We start from the raw sequence: 18,448 nt of genomic DNA on the forward strand, positions 1-18,448 counted from the left end.
TTTGAAGATTTTAAATGGAAAAATGAAGTTTAATGAACAAATCAGAAGAATGCAATCTAAGCCCTTCTCCAAAATTTCATGTCTTTTAAAAATTGTGTCTTTTGCTGTAATTTCTATGTCAAATACAATGTATTTCCTACAGCAGAATCAATTCCATAAACAACTTTTACCTTTTTAACAAAACTGGTCTCATAGTCAATCCATAAGTACATTTTGTAAGAATCACTGAAGTATAACAATGGATTAATCTCTTGATCATTCTACATGCCATGTACTTCCTAAGCACTTTATCAACATCACACTTAATTCTCACAACAAATCATTTGATAGGTACTTTTTGTTATCACCCCATTTCATAGGTGAGAAAACAAAGACTTGGAGATGCTAAATAACCAGTCCAAAGTCACACAGCTAATAAGGTTTGGAGCTGGGATTAATACTTGGAATGGCCACGGCCAGGCCCTGCAGCCAGTCCAGGGTCCAGCCCAGTCCATCAGCATGCCACAGCAATAGCCACACCCCAACACAACAGGAGGGTGTATGCAGCCCATATAGGGGACACCCCCTGAGCACCTGGCTCTTGTGGCCAGGTGGGATTGTGCCTCTGAGCCCCACAGAACATCTCCTAAATAAGGCTACTCCTTTGAGACTGGGAGAACTGATTTACCTAATATATAGAAACAAACACAGAAAATTAGGCAAAATAAGGACACAAAAGAATATGTTCCAATCAAAAGAACAAGACAAAAAACTCAGAAAAAGAACTAAATGAAACAGAGATAAGCAAACTACATGATAAAGAGTTCAAAGTAGTGGTCATAAAAATGCTCACTGAACTCAGGAGAAGAATGGATGAACACAGTGAGAACGTCAACAAAGAGATAAAAAAACATAAGAAAGTACCAAACAAAAGTTACAATTGAACTGAAAAATACATTAGAGGGGTTCAGTAGCAGACTGGATGAGGTAGAAGAACAAATCAATGAGCTGGAAGACAAAGCAATAGAACTCACCCAGACAGAGCAGCAAAATTTAAAAAGAATTAAGAAAAGTAAATATACTTTAAGGGACCTTTGGGACAACATGAAGAAGAATAACATTCACATTACAGGGGGTGAAAGATAAAGCTTTGGAATGTGTTCAAATTATAGTCACTACCAACTTAAAACAGGCTACTATTTGCATAGTATGTTCTATGTGAACCTCATGGTAACCACAAGGAGAAAACCTATAGTAAATAACCAAAAGAAAATGAGAAAGGAATAGAAACATAACACTAAAGAAAACCACCAAAACATAAAGGAAGAGAGAAAGAGAAGAAAGGTACAGAGAGGAACTACAAAAACAGTCAGAAAACTACTAATGAAATTAACACACATGTCAATAAGAACTTTATGAAAATGGACTAAATTTGACAATCAAAAGACATAGTGGCTGAATGGATTAAAAAAAACCAGACCCATCTATGTGCTGCATACAAGAGACTCACTTCAGAAGAAAGGACACAGACTGAAAGTGAAGGGACGGAGAAATATATTCATGTGTATGAAAATGAAAAGAAAGCTGGAGTAGCTATAGTCATATCAGACAAAATAAACTTTAAAACAAAGATTAATAAAAGATGAATAAGGGCATTACATAATAATAAACAGGTCAATCAAGCAAGAAGATATAACATTTATAAATGTACATGCACCCAACAGCAGAGGCCAACATATATAAAGCAAATATTAATGGACTTAAAGGGAAAAAATGAAAGCAATACAACAAAGGTATGTAACTTTAACACTTCACTTACACCAATGGATAGTTCAACCAGACAGAAAATCAATAAGGAAAGCTCAGACTTAAATAACACATTAGATCAGAAGAACTTAATAGATATGTACAGAACATTCCATCCGAAAGCAGCAGATATACATTCTTCTCAAGTGCATGTGGAACATTCTCCAGGATAGATCATATGTTAGGTCAAAAAATAAATCTCAATAAATTCAAGAAGACTGAAATCATATCAAGCATCTTCTCCAACCACTATGGTACAAAAGTAGAAGTCAATCACAAGAAAAAAATGGGAAAAAACACGAAAACATGGATATTAAACAACATGCTACTGAACATCTAATGGGTCATTGAAGAAATCAAAGGAGAAATTAAAAAATACCTGGAGACAAATGAAAACAGAAAAATGACATACCAAAATCTATAGGATGCAGCAAAAACAGTTCTAAAAGGGAAGTTCATAGCAATATAGGCTTATCTCAGGAAACAATAAAAACTCCAAATAAACAATCTAACTTTACACCTAAAGAAACTAGAAAAAGAAGAACAAACAAAGCCCCAAATTAGTAGAAGGAAGGAAATAGTAAAGATGAGAGCGGAAATAAATTAGAGACTAAGAAAACAACAGGAAAGATCAATGAAACTGAGAGGTAGTTCTTTGAAAAGATAAACAAAATTGACAAACCTTTAGCTAGACTTACCAAGAAAGAAAGAGAGGACTCAGATAAATAAAATCACAAATGAAAGAGAAGTTACAATTGATACAACAGAAATACAAAGGATCATAAGAGACTGTTATGAACAACTCTACAGCAGCAAATTGAACAACCTAGAAGACGTGGATAAATTCCTAGAAATATACAATCTTCCAAGACTGAATTATGAAGAAATAGAAAATCTGAAGCGACCAATTACTAGTAAGGAGAATGAAACAGTAATAAAACATCTGGATCCGATTCCGAAGGCAAGGGAATCAAAAGCAAAAATAAACAGATGGGACTACATCAAACTAAAATGCTTCTGCACAGCAAAGGAAACCATTATCAAAATGAAAAGGCAACCTACTGAATGGGAGAAAGTATTTGCAAATCATAGATCCAGTAAGGGGTTAATATCCAAAATATATAAAGAACTCATATAACTCAACAACAACAACAACAAAAACCTTGATTTTAAAATGGGCAGAGGATCTGAATAGACATTTTTCCCAAAGAAGACATACAGATGGCCAACAGGCACATGAAAAGATGCTCAACATCACTAATTGCTAGGGAAATGAAAATCAAAACCACATTAAGAAATCACCTCACACCTGTTAGAATGGCTATAATAGAAAAGATAAGAAATAGCAAATGTTGGAGAGGATGTGGAGAAAAGAGAACCCTCGTACACTGTTGGTGGAACTGTAAATTGCTTCAGGCACTATGGAAAACAGCATGGAGATTCCTCAAAAAATTAAAAATAGAACTATCATATGACCCAACAATTCCACATCTGGGTATTTATCCAAAGAACACAAAAACACTAATTCAAAAAGATATATGCAAAAAAAAAAAAGAGAAAGATATATGCAACCGTATGTTCATTGCAGCAATTTTTACAATAGCCAAGATATGGAAACAACCTAAGTTTCCAATGATGGATGAATTAAAAAGCTATGGTATCTATATCTTTATCTACATCTATATATACAATGGAATATTATTCAGCCATTAAAAAAGAACAAAATTCTACCCTTTGCAACAACATGGATGGACCTTGGAGGCATTATGCTAAATGAAATGTCAGAAGAAAGACAAATACTGTATGATTTCACATATATGTGGAATCAAAAAACAAAACAAACAAACAAAATAAAACAAAGACAAACTCATAGATACAGAGATCAGATTAGGGTTACCAGAGAGGAAGGGGCATGGCGGGTGGTGGGCAAAACGGATGAAGGGGGTCAACTGTATGGTGATGGATGGTAACTACACATGTGGTGGGGATCACTTCATAGTGCATACATATGTCAAATTACAATGGTGTACGCCTGAAACTTATATATTAAAAAAAAACACTTGGGCCATCTGACTCCTAATCGCAGTTCTATGTTGCCACTTAGGACCTACACTGAATATTTTACAAATACACATACTCCTATGTTTATATTTAAAGGAGATTGTGGAATTGAGATGAATAGGCAACACTCTTTTTAGTAATCCATCTTTCCAATGCAATTTTAAAAGTTAACCTTATTCAGAACTGCTAGCCTCATTACACTATAGTAATGAATAAAATGATGGAAAATACAACCTAAACCAAAAGATAAATTTGAGACTTGAATTGCACAGGTATATTATATAGTTTATCCAGATAGAAGTAATTCAAAAACTACTTAAGTGTTTGTCTCTCTGGGCTTCTGAATCTTGATTCTCCTAATGAGTAAGGTCTACCTTAGCTGAAGAAGGAGGAAGAGAAGGGAAAAAAAAGTGTGAGCATGCCTGAACCCATACCATACTAACTATACTTTCTTACTTTCTATATTCTTGATGCTCTGACATCTGGGGCCTTGCTGACCAGGGAGGGACTGCTTCTCCCAGGGTTAGATAATTCCTAGGAATACCAGAATACTCAGGGCAGCCCCTACACTCCAGAGCCCACTGAAATTACTCAAAGTAGCCGATCCTAAGACTGTTTACCCTGCTTTGCCCATTCCTTCCTGTGAAAACCACAATAAAAGTTCTTGCCCATGCTTTCTCCTTGCTCCCTCTGCCTCCTGACTGACCCTAATTCTCCCCTATGCGGCCCTGTATGGTGTGCCGTGGCTCTTGTTTCCAGGGAATCTGTGAGTATAAAAAAATTCTTCCTTCATGACAGTCATTTCTGTATCTGAGTGTCTTACCATACCTGAGTAAAACAAATCCTGAGTACATTTTAAAACACATATCCTAAATGAAGATTAACATGTGTACAATAAATAGAATGAACTGTGAAATATACTCAGTGGACTTCAACGTTGTTCATTTATTCAACAAGTATTTATATAGTGCATACAATGTATAGAGACATTCTGCTAGGCAGTTTCCATCTCACTTCAGTAAGGACCCAGTGCAATCATTGCTTCTCTGCCAAGCACTCTGATAAGTTGTTCAGAGACATCAAAACCTGTGTGGATAAAAATGAAACCAGGTGGTTCACAAATGAACCGGGTGGTTCACAATGCATCTCTATCCAGTAATAGAGTGGATGCAAGGGACCTGGAATTATGTCCCTGATTCTTACATGGCATCTTTGTAACTGAACACACTCATTAAAACTTGAGGCATTATCATTTATATCATTTGAACAATTAGCAAATGTGTGACATGCAATTAATTTGTTCATTAAATAGCTGCAATTGTATTTAAAAGCAAAATGTGAAACAAAGGGAATAATTAAGATCCCCAAATTCCAACTTGCTACTAAGGACAAAGAAAGCTTCTTGTTCAAGATTTCTAAAATTGGACATGACTTCTGTAAAGCTGATGACTAATCCAAATCCCTATTTCTCTTCAACTTCATAGTGAGTTTTGGAGTTTGAATAAACTATATTATATTGAAAGAAACAAAGATGATGGCTATGAGATAAAAGCCCTATGCATACAATTAAAATAACAGCTCATGCAAGTGCTGTCAGTGATTTGAGATTCTTTTCAATGGCAGATTTATCATTAATGACTGAAAGAGAGAAAACAAAGGTTAATTTACTGGCTGGATTACACATAGCCTTAATGTGCTCCTAAACACAGTAACTGTGGAAGAGCCATCAGGATTTTACAGTCAGAATAAGGCAGACAGAATTTAGCAAACAAATTGGCCTCAATTTAACCAGTAGGTGTCACTATTTATATGTATTGGCAATACTTTTCCTACAGAGTTCCGCATGAAATCCAACAGAAAAAATCCATTTTGAATAACTTAAAATAAGCTTATAAATCCACACTTATTTATAGATCAATTTAGGAACTTAATTTATTATTGTTAAAATAATCATTGGAAAATCATTCTAAGCTTAGTGGTGGTATACCTACAAATGATTCAAATTTAAATTCAAAATATTTTAAGAATGAAAAAAAAGGGTCTAATATAACAGGTCTACTTCTCAAGGAAAAGAAAAAATTCTGCTACATTTTAGGACAGGGTTTCCATTTTTAAGAACTACTGATATCCTCTAGCTCTATCTATGTAATTTTGGATGAAAGAAAACATTACTCTTTAAATTTATTAAGGAAAATTGTGCCTAATTGTATCTACCACCTAGGTACAATGGGTTTGGGTGTATGATATTGTCTGTCAAAGGAGGATATGAATGTATAAGTGTTTTGGAAAACTGCAAAGTGGTCTATACATGCAAGGTAAGATTTCTTCCTACTTGCACAGTGTAGTTCTACTGTACTTCCCACAAACGATGGCTCCTGAAAAGGGAAGCAAACTCAGTTACGAAACACTCACCTTTGTGAGAAGAGTATTACAGCCTCACAACCACTTGTGGAAGTAAATTTTATTTTCCTATTTGCAAATGAAGAAAGAAGGCTGATAACCTGGGAAAGTTGATAAGTCTGTCTGACCCCAAAGCCTGGGTTCTTCCTACTGAGTGACCTTGTGATATGTACTTTGTAAACTGAATCATATTCTTAAAGTTTGCTGCACTAAATTGAAATTAACTTACAGAATCCTGCTAGTCAGAGGAAATCAATGATAGAACATTTTATAGAGTAGGATATAGTAAAGCAAAAGATTCCATCTAAATTGGCATGTGAAGATTGCAGTTAAATAGTCCATACATATTGATCAATCAAAAACTTGTGATTCAGTGCCCTAGTATCCATCTGATAGATTTTCTTGTTTCCAGACCAGCAGCTTTCAGACATCATTTCACCCCTCTTTGTGGCATCTCAGTGATCTGTGTGTCAGAATTTTAACAAGCACAAGAATATTAGCTGGTCTTTTACCATTTCTGTTATAGCACAGTAGCTGGTTATTACTGACTAGAAGCTTGATTTACAATATAGTTTTAAAGGAACAAAGTAAAAATCTAACTACTCTGCCTATTCTTGGAAGTATTGTTCTGTATTTGCACTTGAACATATTAATACAAATAAATTAGCAAGAGTCCCTGCGTTCAGACTGGGAAAGCTTCAATGTTGTTGAAATCAATGTTGTTCTTGTATTGGCAATATTTTTCCTACAGAGTTCTGCATGAAGTCCAGCAGAAAAAATCCATTTTGAATAACTTAAAACATGCTTATAAATCCACACTCTTATTTATAGATCAATTTAGGGACTTAATTTATTATTGTTAAGTCAATATTGTTCTTCCCCTTGCTCAGCTTTTAAGGAGGAAGAGAGACACAGACTGTGCTCAGTCTAACTGGCTGTTGACTGAATTAAATAATTTTCCCCTAAAAAATATTTTCTGCCAATTCAACATGCCCCCCTGTCCTGAGCATATACGGACCGACCGAGTTTCTACATCAATAGATATACTTTCAAATGTAACACTAATCACGTTGCTTCTTGTTTTGGATCCTTCAGTGGAATCCAGGCACCATACTTAGCATGGTTTCAAGATGTTTTCCCCCACCTGTATCCCTCTCCCTCTCTTCCCTGCCTCTCCCTGAACCCTACCCCTCTTCCTTCAGTTCTCAACTAAAGCTGACTCTCTGGGAAAGAGTTAGGGCTTTTGGAACTTCTCCTTTAGCACCTTGGGCATAATTTATATTTCCTCATTATAAATGTGGTTTACTAAAATCTCTGTCTCTCACCATCTAAGCTCCTTGAAGGAGAGGCTGGCTTATTTATCTGCACATCTCAAATGTCTAACAGCGACTGATGCATAGCCAGTTCTCAGTGCTGGCAGGATGCTTATTTCTAAACGGTTTAGACACTCTCTCTTTTCCTCTTCCTTTCTTCTTGAACAATTTAATTCTAAATCCATTAGATGGGCCCAAGCAAGGTAGATGTTACACTGGGGCAGGGGATGGGGGCAATTTTGAGAATTACAAATATGGATAGAAAAACTAGAACAAAATTTACAGTGTTGGATCAGAATTAGAGTATTGGTAGGAACTCCCAAATCTAAATAGATATATATATATAGATAAATATAGGTGTGGACACACACACAGACACATATACTCCCTGATTCTCTCTACTGAGAGGGCCTGGGAACAGTAACACATCAAAAGCAATGAGCACACCTAGTACTGAGATCTTGCTTCCTAACTAGCATTCTCCACTAAAGGAAACTGGGGTTCTTTTCAAAATGTCTGATTCTACATTGTCTGGGTCAGGAGGCGTACAAGGTAAGCATGGAATATCTTGGACTAGGAAGTAAGGAGTGCTAAAAAATGATGAAGACATGTCAAAGGTCAGCCTTGAATAGACTTCCACTGACCGAATCTGGGACACTTTCAGCATGAAAAGTAATAATTATAAAATGGATTGTAACCATTAATTAAAATAGGACACCATGGGTGCATACTTACATGCCTTATTCCATAATAATTGAATAAAATGGAAAGTTTGATGAGGAATGGGATATTTACATAACTTCAGAGCACTTCCCCTCAAAATATGTATTAATCACAAAGGGTGAACTATAGTGGAGAAAACTGGCAGAAAAGCCTTATCAAGTGAACTAAGTTAAGATCAGTAACAGGACAGACCAAAACCATGCCACCTGAGAGACTACAATGCAAACACAGTGTCACTTCCAGGATAGCCCTGCTTTATTTATAAGCATAACCTGAATCTAATCAAGAGGAAACATTAGACAAACCCAAACTGACAAACAGATGTTCTACAAAAAGACGAGCCTGTCATCTTCAGAAGTTTCAAGATCATGAAAGTCAGGAGAGACTGAGGAATCGTGCTAGATCGCAGAAGCTTAAGGCAATGTGACAAGTCAATGCAATGCATTATTCTGAACAGGAGACTTTTACTTTAAAGGACCGCTGGTGATTAAATGGGGCCTGGGGATTAGATGGTAGTAAATTATCAACCTTAATTCCCTGATTTTAACGGTTGTACTGGAGTATCTATTTGGTACCTTACTCTCAAATGATTTGAAAAAAAAATTTTTTTCCACTGTACTTGCAATGTCCCCCCCCCCCAGATTTTAGATTACTTTCACTTTTTAAAAGTATTTAAAAAACAAAAAGCAGACCGCGCCATTAGTATTTTAAAATTCTTAGCCGATTACCAATTAGAGTCCATTTTGTAGCTATGATGCATACTGTCTTCGCCTTCATGGATTTAACGGAAGAATTGTGTGCATACAATTAATTTTGGCGAAAAACTAGGAAAAGGTAGAGATGAACTTTTGACTTTTCTGCACAGGCACTTTTCTAACTATGATGCTGTATCACAAGCGCCCTTCCTGCCCAGCTGGCTGCCTCCCTGCAAGCGAGAGAACTGATCCCCGCGGCGCGGGCTGCCGCCGGAGTCCCAACCCCACCTGAGCCCCGCGAAGCCGTTGACCGGCAGCGACGCCCACCCCACCGCCCGTCCTGGCCCGGGGAACAGCGCCCGCGCCCCCGCTCGCTGAGTCGCCTCTGGTCTGTGGGAGGCGGGGCCGCTTCTTGTCGGGCTTCCGCCTCTCTCAGCCAGGAGACAGAATTCCTGAGTACAAGACTTGGTTTGCTCGGTGAAATTTACATTTTAAAAATAAATTAATTTTTTAATGAGAGAAGAGGAAAACTATCTACCAGGAGTGGGGTTCGAACCCACGCGGACATATGTCCATTGGATCTTAAGTCCAACGCCTTAACCACTCGGCCATCCTGGTGCAGGCGAACGATCTTCTCTTCGCTCTTCCTACAAGTCGTACTGCACCGTCCTCCTCGCGCCCGCCCTTAAGAAGGCCGGGGGCCCTTCGCCGCCGCTCCCTTAGTTTTCCCAGCCCGAAATGGAGCTGCCTGCCAGCCGGAGCCTCCTTTTGACGCCGCCGCAGCTCACTGTTGCCCCTGGCCCGCCGCGGCCGCCAGGGCAACTGCAGCCGAGCTCGGCGCGCTTTCGGCGGCGGCGGCGGCGGAGGCGGCGGCGGCGGCGACCCTCCGGTCGCTTAGGCGGAACTCGGGCCCAGCCGCTCTACTTTCGGTTTCGAGGTGCGCGGGCGCGGGAAACAAACACGCTCGTAAACCTCTGGATTCCTAGCAGCACGTTTTAGGAGGCGCCCGGGAGTGGTGGCGGTGCTGGGACGGAGCCCGGAGAGTGGCGTTTAGTTTGTTTTTTGGTTTGTTTCATTCCAGGTAGAATAAACTTCAAGGAATGAGTTGCATGGGCAGCAGCAGAGTTCTTGGACGCCCGTCCCTATGGGCCGCTTTTCTTCTCAACAAGTCACACGGGCAGGGAGTGTTGTAGCGATCCGTGTCTATACTGCGGCGCCACGTGCAGGGAGCGCGGCACAATTCGCCCTCCCGACTGGCTTCGGGCACGCTTCAGACGCAGGGCCGGGGACCTCCTCTCTGTTCCCAGACCCTCCCTTGCACACCTAGATGTTTATGTTCTCGTATCTTAACTGTTCTGCAGCGCCCTCCTTCCTGCCTGTGCACAAGAGATTTCAGTTCGTCCTCTCAGTTGACTTCCTTTTCCAGGGCTTTCGCTCCATTCTCCACCACACAGGAGCCGGAAGCCACCACAGAGCCAAGGCTTCTGTGTTCTGGAGCGTCAGGGAGCCTGGGGACTGAGGCACCGTCCGGCAGCCACGCCCTTGTTGAGACAGTGCAGGCAGCTTTGACCGAGAATTTACGTCATCCAGGAGACTGTACGCATTCACGTCACCAACTGGCTCCTCACCCACTGGGTCACACTGTGAGAAACCCATTGCCCTGCCACCTCCTGGACGCCTGTGATCCCTGGGAACACTGCCCTGACCTGTGGAGGCCTTCGCCCAGCCTGCTGCCCTGGTTCTCTGAGTTCCAGCCAAGAACATGACCGCCCCTGAGGGAGCTCCCCCGGACAGTAGTGGATGGAATTGTCCCCTACCCGCTTTGCCACTTAACATAGTGAGGGAACAGTGGCCTGCATCTACATCCCGGCCTCAACACTATCCCTCCCGCTGAACATGAGGCCTGGCCCTCCAGGAGCGTGCGGTCAAGAACAGTGATCGAGCATTTCCTCCGGCCTGGCCCTGCCCTGCTGAGAGACGAAGGGGAACTTGGACTCTTGCCAGGGTCTAGAGACATTGGTGTGATGATGACACAGGATTACCACCCACTAACTCACCATCTCCATCTCGGAGGCTAAGTTCTGGCTTGTGCCTTAGGAAGCAGGCCTCAAAATGGAGGAAATTCCGCAAACGTCAGAAGAGTGTTCAAAAGACGCTGGCAACTGCAAGGCATGACAAATATCCACTTGAATGTTAGAACAAAATGTGAAAGGCAGGGTGCAATGACACGTGTAATAACTGACAATATTAGAGAGCAAATGACAATATTAAGATAGATTTTATAACATTGGAATTTCAGGAAATCGCATTTGACATCTTCTTATGGGGAAATGTTTCCCTCTACTTAAACTATTTTTCACTGCGTGTGTGTTTATTTAAGCCATGATATTCTTTATGCATTCTATAGTGGTTTAAAAAATAGGTCTAGGGCTTCCCTGGTGGCGCAGTGGTTGAGAGTCTGCCTGCCGATGCAGGGGACACGGGTTTGTGCCCTAGTCCGGGAAGCTCCCACATGCCACGGAGCGGCTAGGCCCGTGAGCCATGGCCGCTGAGCCTGTGCGTCCGGAGCCTGTGCTCCGCAACGGGAGAGGCCACAACAAGTGAGAGGCCCGCGTACCACAAAAAAAAAAAAAAAAAAAAAAAAAAATTCTAGAACTGCTTTGATACTCCTCCCTTCAAGACATAGAGCCTAATTCCCTTCTCCTTCAGTGTGGGCTGGATCTTGTTTCTAAGGAGTAGAATAAAACAGAAGAGACAGTATGCAACCTCGGAGAGTAGGTCATCAAAAGACACTGCTGCTATCAACTTGGTTTCTCTCTGTTGGATGATTCCCTCTGGAGGAAACCAGCTGCCATGTCCGGAGCAACCTTTTGAGAGGCCCATGTGGGGAAGAGCAGCCAGCAAGGAACTGAGGCCTCAGCCCAGTCAAGCCTTCGGATGACTATGGCCCTGGCGAATATCTTGACTACAACCTCTTGAGAGACCCTGAATCAGAACCACCTAGCGAAACCTTGATTTCCTGACCCTCAGAAACTACATAAGGTAAATATTTGTGTGTTATTTTTATGCAGCTATAGATAACTAATAGACAAACTAGCCAGAGGTGGTAACTCTAGCTTTGACAATGTATTCACAGGCATATATTTTGTTTCCATACATGTATCTTAAAAGACCCTGCTGATGGCAACACCAATTGCCTAAGATAATGGGGGACAAACTAGATCACTTTTACATGATTGGTAGGAGTATAAAATGGTATGACCACTGTGCACAAAATTTGGCATTTCTTAAAAGAAACAAACATACAACTACCATAGGACCCAGCAATTGCACTCATGAGCATTTATCCCAGAGAAATGAAAACTTACACACACACACACACACACACACACACACACACACGAGATATTTGTTGCACTTTAATCAATTAATGATAGCCCAAAACAAAGACCCTGCTGACCCTTTTGCTAACATTGAACTTTCCTTCTTCGATTTGTTTCCAAACTCTTGAATGGAGTTGCCCAAACTTTCCAAGTCCACTCATTTACTTTCACTTTTTCCCAGAATCCTCTGCTGTGTGGCTTCTACTTTTCTCTCTCTTTATCTTTTCACAATGAAAATATCTTTACTAACAGACATTCAAACTGTGAAAGTTGTATGAAGTTCAAACAATATAGAAGTGAATAAAGTAGAATGCATAACCCCTTTCCAGAACCCCTGTCATTCCAGTTATACTGAATTGGGACCCCTTGTCCCTTAGAGATGCTAAGCCATTTTCTGTCTCTCTCCTCCTGATTCTTTCTGCCCAACTCTCCTCCAAGGCCCAGCATAAACCCTCCCTTCCCACCACACATAGAATTGTAAAGTGAAATGAGTATTAAGTTACACTTACCTGCAAATAGGAGTGTACAAAACTTAGGAAGGGGCTTCCCTGGTGGCACAGTGGTTGAGAGTCCGCCTGACGATGCAGGGGACGCGGGTTCGTGCCCCGATCCCACGTGCCGCTGAGCGGCTAGGCCCGTGAGCCATGGCCGCTGAGCCTGCGCATCCGGAGCCCGTGCTCCACAGCCGGAGGGGCCACAACAGTGAGAGGCCTGCGCACCAAAAAAAAAAAAAAAAGTCTTGGGAAGTGAAAGCTTGTGCTATTCCTTCCCTTTGTCTTCCTGCCTTCAATGAGCTGGTGTGAAATGAAGTTCCTGGAGCTGTGTTAGCATCCTGTGACTACAAGGGGACAAGCCAATGGATAAGGAGCTAACACCCAAAGATGCCAGAAGGATGGGCTTGAAGGAAACTGCCCTTACAGACCGTTATGAGCCAGAGCCAGCCGGAGACTATCTACCTCCCATCTGCCTGAGGTATGGGATAATTAACACATCTTGAAATATATACCAGTGGTTCTCAAAGCATCCGGATCACCTGGGAACTTGTTGGAAATGCAAATTCTCAGGCCCTACCCCAACTTCCTGAATGTGTGTCTCAGAACTGGGTGATGGTGAGACATGCTCGGGTTTTAATGGCCCTGTTTTCACGGTAGGTTTCTGAGGAAACGTTTCCTAAGGGCTCAGACGGTATGTGTAGAGTGGATGAAGGGTTCTACAGTATTCCACAAAGGTTGCTTCCTTGACTGAGTCCCCATTACTGGCTTGATTTCTTATCATTTACCTTTTTTTCCCCTAAGTGGGCTTATCTCCTGAGGGTGCACTTGCTGTCTTTCTGTATTTAAATAAATATACAAATGATTGCGTGGAACCCTGAAGCTGCCTTCTCTTCAGGTGTGTCTCGTCTTTGATAGACTCTTCACTTTCACTTTACTAGAAATCTCTCACTTGCTAATTTCATCCTAACACCCTTTTATTTCAACATCAGTTAAACCCTTCAACTTCCAGGTTACTTTTAAACCCCCTCCTTATCTCAACAGTGAAGAAATATGGCCGTATCATAGATTTTCAGAGTATCATTGAGACAGGCTGGCACCTGGGACCTGGGACCCTTTGCTGCAGTGGTTGCTCCTGGACAAACATCTCCTTGAGGAATAGGATACAAAGAAACTATAAGGGACTTAAAATAGCTGCGTACATGCGCAGCTGGGGCAAATTATGGACAACAAGATACGAAAAGACCAAAAACCCAGCTGCCACTTCTGAGGTGTCAGGAGCAAAAGCAGGGTATTGCGCATGATCCCTGCACGCAGCACCGCCAAGGGGGTGGGCAGACCACCTAAGTCACCCCTCCACCTAACCGCGGGGCCCACCCCTATCCTCCCATATAAGGAACCAGCTTACCACTCCCCCTCAGCGAGTGAGCAAGGGAAACTGTTACTTGTTTTCTCTCCCTCCTGCTGCAGCATGAGTCCCAGTAAAGCCTTGCCTGAATTTCTTGTCTGGCCTCTGATCAATTTCTATTGATTAAAGAGTCCAAGGTCAGTAACATTATCACTAAGCAGCATCAACACTAGGACGTATTTTCTCATCTGAAGGTGAAAACGAGAAGCATCCTGTTGCTTACATTGGGGATTACGAAATACTTTCCAGGCACTTTCAGATGCCTGAGTGTGCAATTCTTCTGGGTTCCAAAGAACAGTTGATGGCTGAGCGAGTGTGAGGTCAACCAACCCTGACTCTGCTGAAATTGTGGTGAGGCTCTTTCAGACAGCTCTGGGCCGGAGATACCACAAAGGGAAGCAGGGTTGCTGGGACATGGGACAAGGGTCGGGCGACGGAGGTTTGTATTGCCTGGTGCCTTCCATCTCCCAGCAATTCAGGGCTCAACTACAGAGAAGTCCAGTGGGAATTTTGCAAAGGACTCCTAGCCTGCTTTCAAAAGGGCTCTTTACTCTCTCCTCCCTTCCCCCTCATCTTTTGTTTTCCAATTTCACTAAAGACAAATTTTGTTTTATAGAGCAGTGTGTTAGCATCACTTTACTGTGAGAAGCACTTTACATGTTACCTCATTTTACCTAATTTTCCCCATTTCTGTTTTAGTTCTTTATTCTTAATTTTTTTATAATTGCTTTACAATGGTGTGTTAGTTTCTGCTTTATAACAGAGTGAATCAGCTATACATATACATATATCCCCATATCTCCTCCCTCTTGCGTCTCCCTCCCACCCTCCGTATCCCACCTCACTAGGTGGTCACAAAGCACCGAGCTGATCTCCCTGTGCTATGCGGCTGCTTCCCACTAGCGATCTACCTTACGTTTGGTAGTGTATATGTGTCCATGTCTCTCTCGCTTTGTCACAGCTTACCCTTCCTCCTCCCCATATCCTCAAGTCCATTCTCTAGTAGGTCTGTGTCTTTATTCCTGTCTTACCCCTATAGTTCTTTATTCTTTAAGTGTTCTGCCTCTATCTTATTGTCCTTACTTTGTCTTTATTTGCATTGCCTTTAAAAGTATTATTACATAACATCCAACTGAAGTTATATTTATTCCTTGTTAAGTTTAGATTTTTTCTTAATCTGTGTGTTTTGATTTTATTTTACATATTGTCGCTTTTAATTTCTATTTTATAATTAAATCTGGTTATTTTATCTTGTAATAGTTCACTTTTCATGACATTTCTATTTTAACCCTTATATTTAAATTTTAACCGTTTAGTTTTTCTTAATTTTCTCTCTTCCGTGTGTTATTATACTTAATTCTTTTTCAGGGATATTTATTTTACTTTGGGTTTTTTTGTTTGTTTGTTTGTTTGTTTGCGTTATGCGGGCCTCTCACTGTTGTGGCCTCTCCCATTGCGGAGCACAGGCTCCGGATGTGCAGGCTCAGCGGCCCAGCCGCTCCCCTACTGATGAGTCCCAGCATTGGAAGAACAGGCACTTTCTTTCATTTCCCAGACAGATTTACCTTCTCCTGGGTCTGTGCATGTTTTAACATCTTGCCACTCAGTAACATTTCTTGTTTGACAGGTTTCTTCCATGAACCAGGTTACCAAGTGCGATGAAGATCGTGAAGAGAGGCTGTTGCCTCATCTATGCCCTTTTAAGGGTGCTTTAGACCAGGGAAAACCACAGGGCAGGGCAAAAGAATAAACTAGTTAAACATTCCTAGCCGCAAAAGAAATTCCTGTTTCGTCACATGCAGGCTAAATAATTTCTTTTTATCTAAGGGTGACATTCCTTGTATGTCCTCTCTACCCCCTGGAGATTCTCTTCTTGATTTGGTCCAAAACCGTCTTTTGAAAGACTTGGTGCACCAGCTGCTGGCAGCTGGGAGGCACATAACAGTAGGTCTGCCAGGATGGCTTCAACAGGGAGAGAGTGAGGCCTTGCAGCCCAGCCGAGCTCAGAGCTCAAAGAAAGGGCAGTTTGGGGTCCTCCAATCTCTCCTTGATCTTCAACTCCTTCAGCAGAAGGAATGTCCTTGCCAGTTATTTCTCTGCACAGTATACCTGCAGTTGAACACTTTTTTTTTTTTTTATGCGGTATGCAGGCCTCTCACTGTTGTGGCCTCTCCCGTTGTGGGGCACAGGCTCCGGACGCACAGGCTCAGCAGCCATGGCTCACGGGCCCAGCCGCTCCGCGACACGTGGGATCCTCCCGGACCGGGGCACGAACCCGTGTCCCCTGCATCGGCAGGCGGACTCTCAACCACTGCGCCACCAGGGAAGCTCAGTTGAACATTTTTGTATTGAGTGAGTATTATGGATCCCTAAGGAGTCTGTGTGTGTGTGTGTGTGTGTGTGTGTGTGTGTGTGTGTGAGATGAGGGAATGCCCCGACCTACTCTGGAAAATGGACTGAGGCATCTCAGGGGAGCCTCATAAAAAGAGACCTCAGTGATTGAGGACAGTTTAGGACTGTTGCTCAAAGCCAGCACCTGAAACACAGCCTTTTATGACTAGAAGCAGGGAGCTAAGTATTTTGCATAAATTACCCCACTAGATGCCGCGTGAGAGAGGAATACGTACAGCTGAAACCCAAGCCAACACATTTTGTCCACAATTTTTAAAATAATCTGTTTTATTTGAATGGAAGAATAAAAAGGAAAAAAAATCCCTTCTTAAAAAGTTTTACAACTTTCTTTGCATCCCACCTTGGTCTGTACCTTTAATAAGGTACAGAGTCTTCCTGGCCCCACCTCGTGGCAGCCAATCCTGGTCTCAATTTGCCTCCAGTTCTGCCCACTTCAGTCCCTATGACTCAGATCTTCATTCTCTCTCTGTGCAACCTTTTCAGACTGACCATTCCCTTGGATGATCTGCTTCTCCCCAAGTAGCTTTTTCTCCAATCCCAGTTCTCTTCCTCTCACCAAGACGTTGCCCTGCTCCCAGGACGCTGCCCCCTACTCTGGGCCCAGCACCCAGCACAGCACTGCATTCTTAGCTTCCACTTCTTAGAAAAAATAAGATGGTAATATTACTTCACAGAATTGTCATAAAAATATGAAATCAAAGCATCTTGTAGGGGAGTTCCCTGGTGGGCTAGTGGTTAGGATTCCAGGCTTTCACTGCCAGGGCCGGGTTCGATCCCTGGTCGGGGAACTGAGATCCCACCAGCTGGTGGCGAGGCCAAAAAAAAAGAAAAGTGGTATGCCAACAGGTATTGTTATGTTGGTTGAACATGTTTGCTGTGGGAAGACTATTGAGCAAAGTGTGGTCAGATCCAGATTGGTGCCCACACAGTAAACCAACGAAGAAACAGAGGGGGCATGAATGTAGAACAGATATGAGGTATCTATCTCCAAGAAAACTTAGAAAACTGAGGCACTGCTCAGTGTCAGCCAGTGAGCTTTGGTACGTGTGGATATGTATTCGTTCCCTCTTTCGTTCTTTTCCTACCTTGTTCCATAATAGATTTATGGTGGCTTAGAACAAATCTCCAAGTGTGGGTACCCTACAGGTAAAGGGGCATATAATGGGGAAGTATAAAGATCCTGACATAGAAACACATTCAGTCCATGCATGTTCCTGTTAAATGGCTTTAGGTGCATCTGTTTGGGATAGCAAGACTGAGCACATGCAAATAGCTGGGCCTATCTGAAAATAGAGAGATAAGGATATATATTATTAATATATATACATATGTGTTTATATATATGTATGTATATGTGTAATTTGCATGCTTTGTTCTTTTTACCCACTATAGAATGTTATGGGATGCTGGGAAACTGAGAGAGGGTTATGTCTAAAGAGTTTGCTATAGGACCATGAAAATGTATCTATGTATCTATAGATTAGGAAAAACAGAAAAGGTCCAAGAAGTGGCTAGGGATGTTGCAATTAAATTGGGGTATAAAATACTTAAAAAATAAATATCAAGAATTAAAAAATGACAGTTTTGGGGACTTGTCTCTCACTCCTCATTTTTTAGGATATCACTAGTATTAAAGCATCCTATGCAGTCCCACTCAGATCATCCGTTCGGAAAGTCTTCTTTCTCACCAGTATATATATATATATATAATCTTTACAACAAAGCTGCTAGTGTATGAGGACATCTTGTCCATTCTTTATAACACATGTAGATAATA

General features: G+C 41.6%; 2 long non-coding RNA genes and 1 other non-coding gene across 4 annotated transcripts in view; 1 reads left to right on the plus strand and 2 right to left on the minus strand.

Moving 5' to 3' along the window:
• Positions 1–14,376, minus strand: part of LOC117196574 (uncharacterized) — a 53,064-nt gene extending 38,688 nt beyond the window's left edge. The window contains exons 1-3 of one of the 2 annotated variants that reach the window (XR_007470403.1): positions 14,260–14,376; positions 12,870–13,071; positions 1–11,139 (exon numbers count right to left, since the gene is read on the minus strand). This is a non-coding gene — a long non-coding RNA (uncharacterized LOC117196574). Of the gene's footprint in view, positions 11,140–12,869; positions 13,072–14,259 lie in introns of those variants that run through there. The other variant, XR_007470402.1, reaches the window with a different exon arrangement.
• Positions 9,513–9,595, minus strand: TRNAL-UAA (transfer RNA leucine (anticodon UAA)). Its single transcript has one exon. It is a non-coding gene; the product is annotated as a tRNA-Leu (tRNA).
• The window catches only part of LOC125960603 (uncharacterized), an 18,837-nt gene continuing 10,205 nt past the window's right edge, over positions 9,817–18,448 (plus strand). Inside the window, exons 1-2 of the long non-coding RNA XR_007470401.1 lie at positions 9,817–9,914; positions 10,059–16,611. This is a non-coding gene — a long non-coding RNA (uncharacterized LOC125960603). The remainder of the gene's footprint in view (positions 9,915–10,058; positions 16,612–18,448) is intronic.

Source organism: Orcinus orca, chromosome 12 (genome assembly GCF_937001465.1).
Source record: "Orcinus orca chromosome 12, mOrcOrc1.1, whole genome shotgun sequence".
Taxonomy (NCBI): Eukaryota; Metazoa; Chordata; class Mammalia; order Artiodactyla; family Delphinidae; genus Orcinus; species Orcinus orca.